This window comes from Ixodes scapularis, unplaced genomic scaffold (assembly GCF_016920785.2).
Source record: "Ixodes scapularis isolate PalLabHiFi unplaced genomic scaffold, ASM1692078v2 PGA_scaffold3__209_contigs__length_174095766, whole genome shotgun sequence".
NCBI lineage: Eukaryota > Metazoa > Arthropoda > Arachnida > Ixodida > Ixodidae > Ixodes > Ixodes scapularis.
Genome location: NW_024609868.1, coordinates 115,525,536 through 115,544,797, shown reverse-complemented (window position 1 = coordinate 115,544,797; position 19,262 = coordinate 115,525,536). Strand labels below are relative to the sequence as shown.

At 47.0% G+C, this 19,262-nt stretch overlaps 1 pseudogene; it reads left to right on the top strand.

Moving 5' to 3' along the window:
• The window catches only part of LOC115317309, a 62,130-nt pseudogene that overhangs the window by 30,898 nt on the left and 11,970 nt on the right, over positions 1–19,262 (top strand).

Below are 19,262 nucleotides of genomic sequence, written 5' to 3'. Positions count from 1 at the left end.
TGGTGAGGCGGAACTCCTCTGATCTTCATGGTGGCTTTGTTCCATCACCGTTCGCTTTCGGGTCCTTGGTGGTTGGACCGGGAGCGTAGGTGCTCCTTCTTAGCCAGGAGATCTTCCAAATTAAGGAGCAGAATTGACTGTCTAGGAAAATAATTGAGGACAAGGTCGCTGGAACGTCTGCGTTCTTGTGTGCTTCTTCGTCCTACTTCCGAACTCGGGTGTATTATTTTCCTCTTCGTCTTTATTGTTTATTGATTTTAATCATATCGAATAATTAACACATTATATCACGCTACGCGTGTGTAATTATTTGTCTTAGATTTATTAACCTGGCCCTGTACTTAAACCATTCATTTATCGATAGTAAATCTTCCAATATATTTTTTAAATGTGAAGGTAAAAAGACACGGCGATTGATGATGATACAGACGCCAACGCCGCCGTCGGAAATTTTTCGAACACTAGAAATCAGCACTTTGTCTGCCATCCACCAGGTAGCGCAACAAAACACCCAAACAGTTTTTAATTGTTTTTAAAATTAGCTAAGCTCTACACCTATTATGAAACCAAAGCAAAATCATTGTGAAAATTTAATACATCGCAATGTATGTCTATTCCAAACAATAAATGTTATTAGATGCCAATAAACCTGTTTGATGTCCAAAACGATATGCGTAAAAAACAGGTAAGTTTGAAGGGCTCCTGGAGCGTTATGAGTTTGAAAATGAAAAAAAAGCCATCGTCCACCTCTTGGGCAACCATTGTAGCTCTAAATGTTATAAAATATTTTATCATAGTTTAAATATTTCCTCAGCGGCATTTGAAGTACGATGACTCAAAGCACAAAAAAGTGGTACGTTTGATATAAAATATCTAAACAAAAAATTTTTACACAATATTACATTTTTTTCTGCATATTACCAATTATAAGCACTACATCTCTAGCTAATTTCATTGCCCTAGCGCTTGTCAATAAAAACATATTTGTGGTGAAAAATGTCAATTTTAGGGCAATATTTGGAGGGATGAAAAAAACAAAGTAGTGCAAATACCAAAAAAGTGTATCGTTACATTTTGCTCCGACATCATCTTAACAAAACTGCTATATTGGAACCGTGCTATTTTTAATGGATCGTTCATAAAACATGAACTAGTGGAGCAAGTGAGGGTCCGCGCCATCATATTCGCAACGCTACAAACGCGCATGAACAGTAAAAACCAACACATACATAATATCAAATGAAAGAGAATTGCATTACCTTTTGAATGACATCAATCCCACAAAACAGTATTTATAAGGAGATGAGTAATGACCTGCCAAAAAGTACCTAAACTGCCATATTCAGTGGGACCGTGGCCTTAAGGACAAAGGGTCGGGGCTGCGACTATGATTACTTCTGCGGTGACTCTACTGAGTCGGGGCAAAAATGCCAACACAAACAAGTACGCGGAATTCTACCAGAATATTTATTATCTAAATACACCATGTAATTGCAGTTAAATTAGGTTTGCTGTGTTGCACGCCATCGAAAGACGTTGCAAACATTGGTGTTGTACGACCGTGTGAGCACCATATGGTCACTGCCGAGATAACCCCCCAAAGAAATCAGAAATCAATGACTAAATAGCCAAAACCAGTCTCTCAGATCACTGATTTATTTTAACAGGTATACAAAGAAATTTTGCAATTTTTATTTCCCGTTGTGAGGTTCTCATGTCCGTAAAATGGTGACACGATAAGTATTGTCATACCTTGTGTGGCCTGACAGGAGACACAGATGGGAGAATAAAGCAAGATAAATAAGGAACATAGAGAGAGAGAGAGAGGAGCTTTTTCCAGCATCTGTGAGGCGACTGGGCGACAAAATAATAGAGAGGAGAGTGTGTCAGAGCTGGCACAATATAGTTGGTGCAGAACGCACTTTTGTGGTCGACAACTTGGCCAGAGCGTTGGAAGCAATGGCGCACCCTATCGAGTTTGCAGTGTTTGCATTATTCGCCTTCACTATTATAGGGCTAGGCTTAGTATTTTCTTTCAAGGGAACTGGCCGCTTGACAATCGAAGAAATGTTCCTTGGCAGTCGCACTTTACGGGTGGTGCCGTTGGCACTGTCTGCCCTGGCCTCAATTATGTCATCCACGGGAATCATAGCAATGAGCGCTCACTTCTATGCTTAGGGCCTTCACGTTGGATGGACGACGTCTGTTGCAGTATTATTACTGGTCCCGGTCACGGTTCACGTCATTGTACCGGTACTTTACAAGCTGAAGATAACATCCGTATTTGAGGTAAGAGTTGCATAAAACACGATTGAGCGTAGATACTTTATTCATTCGAATCATGATAAGCATATTTAATTAGGTATAGGTACCTGAAGTCCTTGTCATTAACTTTTAACGTCAACATCTTGTTTTGAGCAACTCTGTATTTAAAGGAGCGGTGCAACGACATTCAATTGGAATGTTTTTCACTTTACACGAGCTTACTGGCGCTAGTGGGACTCAAGGATACTCGCACGCAACGCCACTGGCCAAGAAACTCCTTTGTTGCGGTGTAATTTCAAGCACAAAATCGATCATTTTCATTCAGTCTCTCCTTTGCAAAATTTGATGACATAACATGGGGATTGAAGTACTCCCAAGTGACGATATTTGAATGCGGTTCATAGATTGGACCAGAGCATTGCGTGGGCACTTGATTTGGGCTCGTAATAATTACTAGATCGAGAAGCATTTGGGTAGTGGCCCGTGTCCAATCGCTGGAACGACGACAGTGAGCCGAGCCATAACAATGTCTGGAACTCAGCGCGTGTCCTGTGCTTTGCCAACCCCAGCGCGTGGCTATGATCAACATTGGCGGCATAGAATCGGCTCCAGATCACGTGGCCGCTTGTTCTGGCTGCGAGTTGAGGGGGTAAACGCTGGTTGTTTTCTTTTTTAAATTTTTTTATGACTTCTATTGCGTGGGGTGAAAAACGAACGCGTGTTTCATAGGCCATTAACGTCAGGGATCCGTTTTAAGGGGTATTTGCGCCAAGTACAAAAATTGTTGCATCAGAAGGAAAACAAGGATTTTTATACAGAGAGAGTGAGTAAAAACTTGTCATTGAATGGGTGTAGCTCTCTCTTGCCTAACGCCATCGGGGAATAGGGAGGGTGTTATACACACTTTTGGGGGTCCACTTTCCGCCAGGACGCTGGAAGCGAACTCACATGTTATGCTTAATCGATTAGGTATGTGCTACTATTTTGTTTTCTGTCAGAAGGCAATACTGATTAGACATCGTAAATTATGGTTTATTATATTTATCGATTTAAATATTATTCAAAATGCAAAATGCTTATAATAGTCGCTCGTACCATCCCTGCCTAATACGCAATTGAACCGTTCGTAAATCAAACAAAATTTACAACTCCCTGTAACGCCGGATTAGAGCGCAGCTCTTGAGGAGGAGGAGGGGAAGGGTACTGAGGGGAAGGTATATCCTTCCTCCTTCCTCCTCAACTTCCCATCCTGTCTTCTACTCCTCCCTCCGAGCGGCGTCGCCGTCGCCTCACGGGGGCCACGTGACCTCACGGGGGCCACGTGACCCCTATCGGGTCACGTGATGATGACATAATCAGTGACGATGACGACGACGATGCGGATGCCGATGATGTCATGAGTGACGTCACTGATGACGCCATCAGCAACGTTACTAGATTACCTCAGTTTTGGAACTCCCGCGGAAGGGGGTACCCCCCTCACTCACTTTAATCCGCCTGCCGTCGTTCCAAGCGCCATCTACATTTTCGTTGCATAACTGTGCGTTCCACAAAGCTGCATAGAGCACAGCTTAAGCGCCATCTAGACGCCGTGCTTCGAAACGTGCGTATCGCATAGAATACACTGCAGTTACCAAAGCAGCCGTCCGGCGCGTCGAGCGGCGCCAGGCGAGTCGTGGTGAGTGAGGGGGGTACTGTTCGTGTATGCAGCGTCTATGAGCAGTTCCGTAACTGAGCTAATCTAATAACGTTGGCCATCAGTGACGATGACGATGACGATGTGGATCCCAATGACCTGATCAGTGACGTCACTGATGACGTCATCAGTGACGATGACGATGCCGATGCCGTCATTAGTGACGTCACGCGTCTCATAATGCACCCCGTGGTTACGCCGACGGCGACGGCGACGCCGACGCCGACGCCGACGCTGCTCAAGCCGGAAACGGGCGCCTAAGAGCTGCGCTCTAAAATGACCATGGTCACGGAAGTCATAAATGTAAAGCAAAATAGCAACTTGACGACTCTAATCAAATTTTAAGTTCTAGAATTATACCCTGTCAGGGCCTCATACCTGCATTAATGTTTATGCAGAATTACATAGTGCTTAAGGTACGATATTCGTAACTCCGCCAGTGTCGTCGACAACTCGCGCCAAAGATGGGACTTTAAAAAGCGAAGACCTCGCAACTGTGAAAATGTGTAGCAAAAACATTCGGGGCCTGATGCTCGAAACGTGAAACAAAGTAACATGCATTAATTGCATTTTATTAGTTGAGAAATATCATGCTGGCTTAATATTGTAATGATACCAGCATTATGATTTGATATTGGTAAAATATACTTTACCAATATAGAATCACAATATCAGTGATGTGATTGGCCTAACCTGTTTTGGAGCACCTTTCGGAGCAGCCAGAACAGTGTTTCGGAGCAGCAAAAGTGGCTTTTAAAGCAGATATTCTCAGAAAAAAAAAAAAAAAATTTGTTTGAAGTGCTGGACAAACGAAGGGCGCTTTGCTCGCCGCAATAAACAAATTATGGTCAAGCTAAACCACCTGGGAGTCTTTCAACGTGTAACTGAAATGCCAATGACATGACACATTTTGCAGTGCTTCAATTAAATTATACAGATATATGCACCCGCTACAGATAAATAAGAACCAAACTGGCCATGTTAAAATTTATTTGAATATGACCAGCTTAATAGTATAGGTTGACTAGTTATATAATATAATAAGTAAAAGCAGTCTCCGACTGATGAAACACGAAACTGCTGCAGAGCCATGCGAAATTGTACACAAGACAAAGTTGCATTAGTCTTAGCGGATGCTTTTCTTTTCGCTTTTCGACAGTTTCTGAAACGCTGCTCCAAGCCTCGCGTTGCCTTCGGCTAGTAATGAATGTCAACTTTCAATGTCTCCAAACAGACATTGAGACATCCCATAAGTGTACAGTGCTGTAGGCGTTGCCGAGCGATTCCGAAAAAAACGCTTGCTGCCGTTTCACTGGTTCTCTACGTGCCAGATTTTCGTCAAAAATAAGGAAACGTAAAACAATAGATTGCAAGCGTCCCAGCTGGTACCTCTGTCGTGCAGTCATATTCGCATGCACATGAGGGCGACTTCGGCAGGCTTGCAGTTGCACGTGCTTCGTCTCGTGAGCGGAGATGGCTGTTCGACCGAAACCATGTCAATCTGCTTCGTTTCCAACTTGTTCCCAGAACTGTATGCAAAATGTAACAGTCCAGCATAGCACAAAAGCGTCCAGCGGCACGTGCTTGCCAGGCGGGCAAACAAGGTACATGCTAAACACACACAAAAACAGAACTTGAGTGCATCGATGCAAGACATCGCGAGCCAGGGTCAAAAAGCTCTTAGAGCTCTTTGTGCAACGGCTGAACTCGAGACAAACAAGCGCGCTGTGCGGGTTCAGCGTGCATACATTGCTTTCTTTGTTTTAGCTCACTTCTCTTCACCCATTTTCTTCCGCGGGAGATTTTTCACTTACCGGGATCCCTCTCGAAAAGAAACTTACTAAGAGAAACCTAAATAATCAATTCTTCGACAAACTGAGTTAAAGAGGGGTTCTTGTAGTAGCGTATGATTAAAAAAGAACAGGAATGTGGATGAACACGTGGTAGTCCTTACATTTCAGTTTAGAAAGCGCCACATCTGCAGCGACGTGAGGACGGCAACGCCCGATGTTGCGCGACCATGGTGACTGGCAGGCAGAGACAAAATATAGTTTTCAAATGGCCGTTGTTTTCAGGAGCCAGTGCTTCAGCTCACAAAGTAACTCCCGCTGCGCAAAAACGCGACTTCGTTTCACAGTATGTCGGCATGCCTGGCCTGGGACCCGGTACGCTCCCGTCGGAGCACCCACACATGCCCGCGTCTGTCGTTGAGAAAGTTTTAAAAAGACGCGAGACCAGACTTACGAGACTACGAGAGCGCGAAACGAGAGACGGCGGGAAAAACTATGCAAGACCGAATGAACCATTGATGCAGGGTACTTTGTATCGGGCGGCCGCTTGCGCTACCTAGCTCACGCATGGCCAATTATGATACTCAGTTTTGTTTCGGTTTCCAAAAGCGACCAAAATTGGTCCTTTGGCGCAGGCTTGGCGCAGATTACTCTTATTTTGGCAAAATGTAGTAGGATGTAGCAGGGTTAGTCCCTTGGCGCAGTTTGGCGCTATTGGAGCAGCAATCACATCACTGCAATATGAAACAATAGTGCGGCTACATCGGTAAACCAATGTGGTCGGACTTCTAGCTGAAAATATTGTCAAACGCTTTAATCTTTGAGTCCCATATCATTATACTGGTTTGAGATCGTCTTTTTACCGGCAAATTATTATTTTATTTAGGACACCTACGAATCGCTAACTACTGTTCAAAATACTACTATGGCATCAATTTATTTCCGCGTATTCAATTAAAAAAAGGTATTCTTGCCGGGTTTCGATTTTCCTTCGCAATACAGAACTACACTGTTAGCATAAATAACACGTCCAAGCGTGTAAACCGTTGTCCCATAGTTGACACGTCGAAACGTGTTCGTTTTACACGGAGCCATCGGCGTTATTCGTTTACACACGAGGTGCCGTGTAAACTTAACACGACACACCGTGTCTGCCTTTCACAAACACGGCTTAGTGTGTTCGTTATAAAACATGGCGGCCAGCAGCCGTGAACAGGCGAAGCAGTAAGAGCACACAGGACACACTTGCTCCCGTTCGATGTCTTTTATGCGCAGTAAATACAGTCTCCAATCGCTAGCATCATACTTAATAGAGGAAGGACGAGGTGACGAACGGAGAACGGCTATGGACGACGGCGCCGCCCCGCTGGTACCCGCCCCACCGTAGCCTCGGCCTCGCTCACCTTTAAGCGCGATCAAAACCAACGCGTCTTTTTGCGGCTGTAGGTCGTGCGCGCCCCGGATGTGACGTATTTCGTGACGTTTTTGCTGTTTCCGGCGCGCTTTCTGAGTCAGAACCGTGCGGTTTGGTTTGGACGGTGCCAGCTTCGGGCGAGCGCGCACGCGCGCACGCAGGCACGAGCGCCCTCTGGCGGTGAAATGGCGACCAATCGAAATGCAGCTTTGGTCCCGAGCGAGTGTCCAATGAAAATTAATTTGTGGGATCGTTGCGCTGGCTGCGCCTGGTTGCGCCGTCGGCGCCGTCCCCGTTTCCATTCCTTTGCTTTCGTGATGGCGTTTCGTGAGGATCCCACGTACTATCGGGGAAAAATGAAATGCGAACAGAGGAGCGCGTGGCTCGCGGTACAGGCTGCGCCGCCTGGAAGCGAGCCTAGGGGCGAGGGTGCTTGGCCTACTCCGACGTGTTCACGCCCCTCCCTCTGCGCTCCCCAAGCTTCAGCAGTGCGCCTCTTAGTGCGCTGAAAGCTGTCACCGCTATCTTTGCTGGCTCAGCGCGTGCGGTGCAAAGAAGCTCGCCGCACTCGCCGAGCAGGCAAAGATAAGCGGTGACAGCTTTCAGCGCACTGAGAGGCGCACTGCCGAAGCTGGGGGAGCGCCAATCGAGGGGCGTAAACACATCGAAGTAGGCCACGCACCCTCGCCCCTAGGTTCCCTTCCAGGCGGCGCAGCCTGTACCGCGAGCCACGCGCTCTTCTGTTCGCATTTCATTTTTCCCCGATAGTACAAAGCTGGGATTGCTGAGCTAATGAACCTTTGTGTGGTAAGGTAGTACGTCAGAAATGCAAGAACCGTCAACATGACTCGGCTGACTGCTTTTGCGGCTGCATGTGAGCGAGTATCAGCAAGAAGCAGCGAAGGGCAATCTCCACGCTGTTGAGGTCTAGAAAAACGCTCAGCGAGTACGCCTCCACTGTGCGACAGATGTACCAGGGGGGCTATGTTGCGCTTTTTGCACTCCCAGGAGACTAGGGAGAGGGAAGTGACGTCAACGACACAGCAAGCGCAGATTGGGTGTTGATTTCGTTTTCTTTTGTCAACATCCAATCTGCGTTTGCTGTGTCGTTGACGTCACTTCCCTCTTCCAAGTCTCCTGGGAGTGCAAAAAGCGCAACATAGCACCCCAGGACCCCGACGGCCGGGACTTCTTCGAGTCCTTCCGTATGTCAAGAGCCAGGTAAGTTATGCTAGCTTTTATTTGGTATGTTTAGTATATTTTTCATCATATGTACCACCGCATAAATATTAACGTGAAGCGTGCACCATCTCAGTGAAATAAAGCACTGTACTTTCGCGAGACGGTAAATTCACAAGGTTTATACGTCTAAACGCCTGGCTGACTACATGAAGGCACTTTGCTTCCCACTGCCCCCGCTCTCGCGACCGCGTGCGAGACAAGAACAAGCGTTGTCTTTGCCTTTAGCGGTGTGTACTACCAGGTACTATCACGTGGGTTTAAAGGCTGCTTGCACGTGAACACCGCAGGTATACTCGCTACACTAGCTGTCTGGTGTTCTCTTTTCACTGCATAACACCAGCTGGCCGAGGCACTGTGCTTCTTGGTTTGGCTCGTTGCTGAAAGCGTTGAGGGTGTTCCTCGCTCACAGCTGTCTTGAGCCACATGGCATGCTTGCTTTTCTAACCGCATGTCTTGGTTGTGGGTCTGAGGGTGCTTGCATGCAAGTCAGGTATAACGCGTGTAAAGAGATTGCGAGCTTCCCTGTGAGTGTCGGGTTGACAGTTTCAGATCAGTTTTTTTTTCTTTGTGTTCCGAATAGCAGAGTGCCGAGGCACTCTGCTATCTGGAGATTCGTGTGCTGCAGCGCGACAGGGATCTTACTCGACCACAGCTGTATCGGGCCTGAGGTTTGCTCTAAAATGCATGCGCTCATGTTCCCTGACAATGTTTAGGCACTTCAGTTGCAGCCGTTTCTTGGTAGCAGCATGGGTTTAGTCAGCTTGGGTTACTTTTGCGAGTAACTGATAAAGAGAACTGAGCACTTCGTCGACTGCTCAGTTCCGTATTGTGTGCCTAATGCTTGCTTCTCTTTATTTCTTTTTGTGTATTTTGCAAGTACAGGCCTGGGGCTCTCGGCAGAGCCTGACTGCTAGAGAATGCGTCTGCCGATTGGTGAATGGGAGTTGTTTATCACAATGGAGATCCATCTTTATCGAGCATCATTGGTGTACACACTGTGGCCAAGAATTTTTGCCTTGACTAAAAGTTAGCAGTGCGAGAAATGTTTGTCGCACAACCAATGAACCGGAACTCCATTTTGGTAGACTTGACGCTTGCACCCGCAAACCAACAGGCATGCAGGTTCTGCTTAAAGTCTTGCCGCGACGTCATTGTGCTCCCCCCCCTCCCCCCCCCCCCCCCTCCATTCCCCAAGACCAGCACGGAATAAAGACATTTCCATACAGTTACTTTCTGGTTCGTTTACCTTGCCTTGGCGTTTGGGTGGATGTAATGATGGAAGTGCCAGCATTTCTTGGAGGCTAGAAAGAGTGCAGTGTGCACACAAACTTGTCCTGGGGCAGCCGACATGCAGCCCTATTCGGTATAAAATAGCTTGATGCGTGATTAAAATGAGCGAAATGTGTCGCTATGTTTAAATTGTAGGCACATTTTAGAGCGCAGCTCTTAGGGGCACGTTCCCGGCTTGAGCGGCGTCGGCGTCGGCGTCGGCGTCGCCGTCGGCGTAACCGCAACCCTCGTAACCCTCGTGAGGGTTACGAGGGTTAATCTCATGAGGGTTACCCTCACGAGGATCACGAGGGCCACGAGGGTTACTTACCCTCGTAACCCTCACGAGTGTTACGAGGGTTAGTTACCCTCAAAAGGGTTACCTTCACGAGGGTTACTTACCCTCGTAACGCTCAGGAGGGTTACGAGGGTTAGTTACCCTCAAAAGGGTTACCTTCACGAGGGTTACCCTCATGAGGCTCACGAGGGTTATGAGAGTTACCCTCACGAGGGTCACGAGAGCTACCCTCACGAGGGTCACGAGAGTTGCCCTCACAAGGGTTACTAGGGTTACCCAGGTCGCGTGACCCCCCCGGGGTCACGTGACCTGGGGATACCCCCAAGGTCACGTGACCCCCTTGACGTCATAGCCACTGATGACGTCATCAGTGACGTCACTGATGACGTCACCGGCATCCGCATCGTCATCATCACTGATGACGTCATCAGTGACGTCACTGATGACGTCACCGGCATCAGCATCGTCATCATCATCATCACTGATGGCGTCATCAGTGACGTCACAGATGAAGTCATCGGCATCGTCACGTGGCCCCAGGTCACGTGACCTCCCGAAGTCACGTGACGCCCCAAGGTCACGTGACTCCCACAAGGTCACGTGACCCCCAAGGTCACGTGACCCCCCGCCCCCCGAGGTCACTTGACCCACCCCCCAGTACCCTTTTCTCCTCCTCCTCAAGAGCTGCGCTCTAATTCGGCGTTACAGGGAGTTGTAAACGGCTTTCTTTTTATATTTCAATGACATTGAGCTGAAACATTGCGCTTTCAACGTAATAAATGGTAAAAAGTTTGTACCCCTCTAACTTCTGCGTTTTGTGTCTTAACTTAAAGGCTCCTAAAAAGTTTGTAGCATCCCCACGTAAAATATGTTATAATTTCTGTGGTTCCACCACTATGCAGATTGTTCTGCAAAGGTAGTGCACAGTAAAAGTGATGTAATGTAGATCTTGGCATATTCCAGGTAATTTCGACACTTTTCTTTAATGGTTTCAACTAAAGTTTCCGAGACATGGGAGGCAGCTTCCATGAGTGGGCATCTCGAAAACGGATATGGTTGGCCTTTAAAAAGGCTGTTTGAGAAGGTTTTGCCAGTGCTGTCAGAGTGGTTGACTATGAATGATAAGTAACATTACCATCATAGAGGACGTGCGACACAAGGCTTGCAGAACAATGTACAGCAACGGGCTGCCATGTACTGTCCACCAGTCTTTGTGTATTAAATCCTCTAAGCTAATATTGTTACAATCCTTCCCAGTCACTCTGCAGGTCCGGCACCGCAAAAATCGGGTTGCTGGCGGGCAGTCGATAGCTTGTTGGCTGCAGGAAGAGAAGAGAGGGTGTGGGATGTCACTCAAAAGGAAATGTGTTCCTTTATAATGCCCGACTCCCACTAGAGCGACAGGCAGAGACAAAAGACAGCGACAAGCCTCAAACTAGAGACTTCCGCGATTTGACAGGCTTTGTATAATAAAGGAGGCTATGCTCAAACACGAGCATCATGCACGCGAGGGTATCTCCGGCAAGCTCAGGTACTTCCACTTTGTCTTTCAGATGTCGTCTGGAGAGAACTATGTTGATTCTAGAGTGGGGCAAGCCTGACAGACATCATATACTCATGCAGAATCGTGAAAAAAACGACAAAAATGCCATTGGCAATTGTAATGCTTCGTGGACAACGAACAGCACGCACAAAACGCATGTCCAAAGCACTTGCACAGCAAATTTAGTCCCCCACTTAAAGATGACTCGCCAAGCTCTCAAGCAAACGACTATAGTATGTTCACTGCTAGGCTGACAGAACAGTAGAAGCTACATGCTCGTAGGAACAATCAACAATAGGTCGCCATGCATACAGCGTGGTCATACTCTCCGGGTAGTCAAGGGGCATAGAGTGGATCAGGCACTGAGGGAGAGGCGACTGACTGATCTAAAGACAGAAAGTACATAGCTTTCACTGCCCATCGACTTAGCAGTGAATCAAGTACAGACATTTAATACCGATCTCACTAACATCTGCTATGTCTACGATGCTCTGTATACTTTGTGGGCGCAATTGGAGCAAATCTATAAAACAAGAATCGTAAAAATTTGTTTTGGACGGTATGGTACTGTAATTTTTCATTTCGTTTCGAGAAATATTTTTAAAATGCTTGGCTCAATCGAAAGTTATAATTAAATACGATCGATTGTATGAAGGACACAAATGGAGTTCAGCCTTTTCCATACAACCGAGAAAGAACTATTTCGTGCGGTGAACAAAAAGAGGAATAAAGGCGACGCAGTGATCATCGTCCTTCCTTCTCATTTTTGGTTGAAACTACCGTCAAAACAACGCAAAGACGTGAAAAAAGAACAAAAAAACATTTGGCTATTTACAAATATTACCGTCTTCGTCTGTCGATTTTTGAATGATGCTTTTTTTTTTGCAATATCGTTACAAAAACAACCCAACACCATCACATATCAAGTAAACCATACGCGCAACAAAAGTGCGAAAACACGATGTCAGGGGACGCAAAACCGCCCTTACAGCGCACGATGTCGAACAGACGGGCGATCTCCTCCAAGACGTTCTCCCGTTTCGGGTTGTCTTTGTCGTCGCGCCGAAGCTTCCCGTACAGCCAAGGGTAGTTCTGGACGAGCTCGAGCAACTGAAAGCACTTGCTTTGGTCATCAAAGACGGCAGCGTCTGCGGCCTTCTGCGCAGCTTCTTCTTGCCTCTGCGCGTCCGCAGCAGCCTTCTTTTCGGTCACCTTCATCGCGTCGGAAACGAGGGGAAGTTCATAGATGCAGCAATACGGGCCATACGGCCATACTCGCAGGCAGCTGCGAAGATTATCTGCTTCGGCTGCGGCGGCTGCGCCGCTGCGCTGGCTGTGCCAGGACGGTGAAGACACAGTGGAATCATAACCAGTGGTCCCACTCAAGGCCACTTCCGGTAATCGCGCATACACAGCGCTCCTCAAGCCGGATGGCGACAACTGAGTTTGTAAAACAAAAAAAAAAAAAAAGAGTCAAAAAGAATTGCTATTGACTAAGTTGAGTGCGTTAATGTTAATATTTTTAGAAAACATAATAAGCTAGATAATAATGGTAAACCAACATGGAAAGAAAAAATCCAGCAGTTACCGTTAGCTTCAAAAAGTTCATTGCCCTAACCGAAGCCATGTCGCCGGTCGCGTTGTCGACGTTGTCGGTGTTGCTGTTCTGCGAATTTCTCTTTCCTAGTGCATTTCCCTTTCGGTTGGATCTTCGCTTGGCGCTTTAATGTTACGTGAGTTACCGAATCACGCTATGAATGTGTTCTAAATGGGCCTGCTCAGGCAAGAAGCCAAAAAGCCGGGGACTCGCTTCGCCCGTTCGAGATTCCGGGATTCCGCTTCAAGTTCGTTGCTGGTGAGTGCAAACATTTTAAAGTGCTCGTGCTGTCCTTCGCGTCAGGCCATGGCACGATCGTCTTTTCTCCAACGCAGTGTATGGGACTCGGTTAATTTCTTAGTCGTATGTACGTCGGACGTGACTTGTAAAACGGTCGAACGTAATGAATTGCTTGTTCACGCGCAACCTCCACGTATCGAAGATTGCACACCGCTTTACTGCAAAAATATAAATATCGTGGCAAATGACGCGGATCAGGACCGAAGCTGGGATTTGCTAATCTGTAAAATCATAAAAGAGAAGTTGGCATCATAGCATAAGATATAAAAAAAAACACGCAACATTATAAAAAGTGAATTTACCAGTTGTTATATACTTGCAAACAGGCTAAGCAAGTTGACTGGGTACATCGAACATAATTCTGAGTTAACTAGTCAGATGGATGTCCCTTGAAGGGAATTAACGGGAAGGCACCTCTAAAAAAAGTGTTGCTCAAATATGCCAATTTCCTGGACTCACACCTGTCTTCTCTCTCTCGTCAGGATACCCTGTGGGTATGGCAGCATCTGGCACCTGTCGTCCAGCATGCGTCGAGACCCCCCCTCCCCCTGTCAAGCTCCAGACATTATTTACCTCCGCTTGGCACGTCATGCAGTAAGACCCACAGTACTTATCTAATTTAGAAGTATAAGCAGGGACAGATTCAAGGGGGGGCGACGGGGGCGGCCGCCCCCCCCCCCCCCAAACAAAGTCGACCCCCCCCCCCTCCCCCCATCTCGGAGGGCAATTTGACATGGGTGGACCCCCGGTGCACACGAAAGAAGGGGAGAATAGCATCCTTACAAACTTTCTGCCCCCCCCTCAAAAAAACAAAAACAAAAAAAAAGAAAACGGAGTTCTGGATCTGCCCCTGAGTATAAGGTGTGTCTCACTTCGTCCATTCACTGTATGCTGTTACTTTCTTGTTCCAGTACGATGGTTCCTCGGAGAATCGCAGAGAATACCACGAGGGCGACAAACGTGTGGAGGCAAGCTGCAAGGGCCGGACGCCAGAGACAAGGACCATCAGTAACCAGGGGGATGAAGTGAGAAAACTCAAGATGCAGCTCATCATCTGGGCCACAACAAGAAAATCGGAGACCGTACGTTGGGAAATTTGTAGACCCTCATCCTTGGGTTGCATAAGTATTTTCTGGTCATATTCGTACGTGAGGTGAACTGTTACTGGAACTAGGTTGACTCATCCTTCTGCAGCTTACAGGGCATTACCAAAGCTACGGCACCAACGAGACAACCGGAACATTTGGCTGAGGGACGGGACAACATATTGTGGGAGTATACTCCTCCTACGGAGAGCTCACAAACTTGCTTCGTTGCTCTGATTAGCTCCAGAGGGCGGCAGTGCTTTTCTTTGTAAAATTAGGCTGAAACAGATTATAGCTGTAATAGGGCCACCGAAATTGACGTTGCGGCATAACATTCCTCATGAGGGTTCTGGCATCTATTCTATGATCTCTTATGCAATTATGAATGTCGCAGCCACAAGTGGTCACTTGACAATAATCTGCAGCTCGTCATATGACAAACTGCGTAAATGCTTGGGTAAGTGCAGTAAAGGTAGTTCTGCATATCTGGGAAAAAACAGTGGCTGGGAGGGCTCTAGCTCTTCCTCATCACGATCTGTCTTAGGGATCAGCACGACAACCACAGCTGGTTGTCGTGCCAGTAGACCTCGTTCTGAAGTCACCGGAAGAAAACAACAATAACCGGTTGCTGATATCATGTTGTGTTAGCCAGTGGTCAAGAACAAGATTTTTTCTCTTGAGCTTGGACAAAGTGTTCTTCAATTAGTTTTCTCAAAGCCCGTTTGACACGCAATGGCACACATAACCTAGCTCAGTGGACACCCTACCTGTTTAGTATTGTTTCCAGTTTGTGCTAAATCACGAAAAGAGCCCTTGAAGAATAAGGTAGTGTGAAAAAGTAAATATTTAATTCCTCATGCCGGAGATTCCCATCTGTTGGAGTTTGGATAGGAACAAGCTGTGGTCTGCGCTGTTAAAAGCCTTTCTGAAGTCTAACTGGACGATCTCGCATGGAGTTCGGTTGTCGAGGCTGGTGCTGAGTGCATAAGTGAAAGCTGCAAGGCCCGATCCGCAGCTCCTGCCGGGTGGAAGCCATATTGGCGGGGGCTCCATTGTTTGGTTTAGCCATTGCAAGCCTTCGGACGGAGAACGTCGTAGCAGTTGTCTGTGTCGCGAACTCAAGCCGAGTTTAGATAAAGTTATATGCGCCGGAACTAGTCCCGGGTCTCTCCCCGACGTTGAGGAAAGACAGTACCCAGCACTAGTTCCGGCACATATAACTTTATCTAAACTCGGCTTGAGTTCGCGACACAGACAACTGCTACAACGTTCTCCGTCCCAAGGCTTGCGATGGCTAAACCGCCCTTTTTTTGCTGTCCCTCTTCTTTGTCCTCTTTTCTTCTCCTGGCCGCGAGGCAAGGATTCCTTGTAATCTGGCGCGAACGCCACGGTGGGACACACACACAGACACACATGTGCCCGCACGCACAGCACCGAATGAGTCGGTAATACACTCCGTCACAAGTGGATGTTTGACTTGAGGGGGCACCGTGTCCCTTTTTGAGAGGCGTTACGGACTCAACTTTCCAGTATTTAGAAACAGAGGTGTGGGAGAGAATATCGTTGAAGAGGCGAGTGAGGACGGGGGAGATACAGCCAGCACAGGATTTAAGCAATGCAGGGTGGAGGCTGTCTGGTCCAGGGCGTTGAGAGGAGTTGACACAGGCGAGGGCTTCGTAGGTTTCACTTTGAAGAATGACTATGGAAGAGAGTGTGATTGCTGGTGTGGCCTTGATTGGCTGAGTTGTGGGTTGGGTGGGACAAAGGTTAGGTGCGGTAGGGTCAAGTAATGCTACAGCCCGAGAAAAGTGGTAAGAGAAGAGTTCTGCTATGTCGTCAAGATTAGAATAGGGCCTGCCATGATGTGTGAAGACCGGCGCGTGGAACATTTTTTTTTATAGTGAAAACATGCCCAAGAGTTTGGGCTGGCAGGTCTTTTGCTCTTAGTTGGTAGGTAATCGTTATGGGAGATGTGAATGAGATGCTTGACTTCGGTACGTGCCTGGTGGGCTCGGTTAAGATGAATGGGATTTAGAGGCACTTTTTTGAATAGTCAGTGTTTACGTCTGATTAAGACTGCAATCTCCTTTGTCATCCATGGAAGGCTGCCGTGCCTCCTGTTGATCCTTAGGGTGAACACATTTGTGCTGAATTGCTGATATGTTGAGTGAGAGGTCGTCGGCCTCGTCAGCCGATGGGTGATCAAACACGATGAACCAGGGAGCGAGGTGGATGAGCTGATTGAGATGAGGGAAATCGGTTTTATAGAACTGCTGGAACTTCTTGGCTTGATGACCTCACTTAGGGCAATGGATATTGGTGAGGAGAGCACTGCGATCACTGCCTTGTAGGCTGGATTTCACTGTGCAGCGGTAGGACAAGGTGGGATTATTGGTGCGGACGAGGTCGAGGAATGTAGCGTTGCTGTTTTGAGAAATGTAGAATGAAGCGTCATGAAGTTGGGTGAGGCCAGCAGTTTCCAATACGTCTTACAGCATGTCATCAAGTGGATCAGATGAACAGTGCAGAGAACTTGCTGGGGTCGATGCGCTGTAGGCTCTCTTGGAGGAGGGCGTACGATAGTTCACGGAGGGAGGGTGGGCAGTAGGTAGACACCAGAAGAAGCTTTCCGTGTTTGCAAAATACCTCGACAAAGATGGCTTCTAGACCCGGAGGGGTGACGTGGTCGAGACGTTGGCAGGGCAGGTGTTATGGCATGGCGAGGACGGACTCCTTCGCCCCAAGGAGGGACAGTTTTGCTGGAATGAAGAGAATTGTACGAGTTTGATTAATTCCCCATTAATTGCCCACCAAAGACAGGCGTCCAGCCATATCTCGCACACAGCGAATATTGTATTCGGGAAACATTACTTCAGCGCTTTAAAGTCAGGAAGGTTGTTTTTTAGGAAGCAAATGTTGGAAAACCAACCGGGATTGGAGTCTGTAGACACCGCGATTGCTCACTTTTCACACGACAACTATGCCAAACGCGGAGTTGTCATGCGAATGGTGAATGCTGCCGATGTCGCTCGCCGGAGAACTAGTTAGTAGAGTTGGCGATGATGGTGGGGTACACAGGGGCTCCGTGCTGCTTAGGGGATGGAAAGAGGTCATCGGCCAGGGGTGGGAGTTGGCACGCCGCACAGAGCCACTCGGTTGATAATGAGGAGAGGTGTCTGTACAAAGCGAGAGATACATCTTCACATTTCTGGTGGAACCAAAAATCATAAATGTCGCATTGGAGAGTGGCGACATTGTCGAACACAGACAGGGAACAGCAGGGGCAGGCTGGACGTGAGCTGGAGTTTGAAGATACACCCGTGAGCGATGTGAAGGTGAACAGCCCTCTCGTTTTTGACGCTCCTGCAAGTTTTGGAACAAGCTCTGTTCCAGAAGAGGGCTAGAACGCAAAGTTTAGACCCCAAGCCACATACTATTTGAGGCGTTGAGAGTTAATATAGCTTTAGAGAGCCGTAAAACGGGCAAGAATCCAGGTAAGGTGTTCACTTTCATATTGCAGGCGGGTGTGCTTCACCAGTTATCAGCAATAACGAGATTAGGTGAGGTTGGCGAGGGCGATGAGTGAAGAATGCTGAGCCAGGAGGTTGCTTTTATGGACGACAATGTTCAATGGTGATGCTGCAGTCAGAAAGTGGCATTCTAGGTGCTTACGGTTTGTCGATGATAGGCGATATTTTTGTCGAAGGGCCAGTAGCCCCGTTAGGCAGATCAGGAGACGGAGAGCTGTAAAGGCGCGCTGTCATCGAACCTAACAGCTAAAAAATGACTGGTTAGGTCCAACATATAGAAAACTGACCAGGGGGGCAATGTTCGACAAATGTCTTGTTTCTCCTAAGAAGAAAGGGAAGTGATGGAAGTGACGATATTGCATCTGATTAGTTAGAGGCTCAAATGACGAAAGCGGGAACTTTCATCATTTGAGCCTCTAACCAATCAAACGCAATATCTTCACTTCCATCACTTCCGTTTCTTTTTAAGAGAAACGAAACATTTGTCGTCGAACATAGCCCCCAGGTGTGTTAACATTCATCTTGGGGGGAAAGGACAGGCAGGTCAAATGCACCTCCAAGCACAGCTTTATTCTTTACCACATTAGCCTGTAGTTACTGTGAAAGCAACTGGTTTGTAATCGCACTCGTTAAGTAAAACTGTCGCGTCTGTGCAGTTTTTTTTTGCATGGTTTGTGAATAGTTGTTTTGAAATACCTTTACCGCGACTTTACTTCTACGTGTTTAGACTATGTTTGTTGATCTTAGGTTTATAATGTTTTATGCACATAGCTTGAAGGCTAACATTCAAACTGTTTGTACTACCGTGTATGTTCGATAATACCCGTCAGCAACCGCATCATTGCATGTGCTGTTTGTGACATTTTCTTATAAATTGTACTATGTAGAGTGAAAATAAACATTTGCCTGCTTGAAATAACTCTTGTGTGAATAAATTACCTGTGATTGTCGTCCAGTGGTGCGCACGTCACAATAAAGCGAAAGCGCTACGCAAGCGGACGCGAGAACCGGGTACACAAAATGCCATGGGGGCCGCCATCTTGAAAAGCAAAACAATAAAAACGAAGCATAAATAATGGTTAGTTACCCCATCCGTGGTGAGAGGGCGCTTTTACTAGTTTAAATTATTGTTTAAGAAACTTTCGCTCTTTTTGAATTATTAGGTTATCAATATAATTTATATTGTGTGAGTAATATGTAATGATTTTAGTTCTAAAATGTATTTTTATTCGC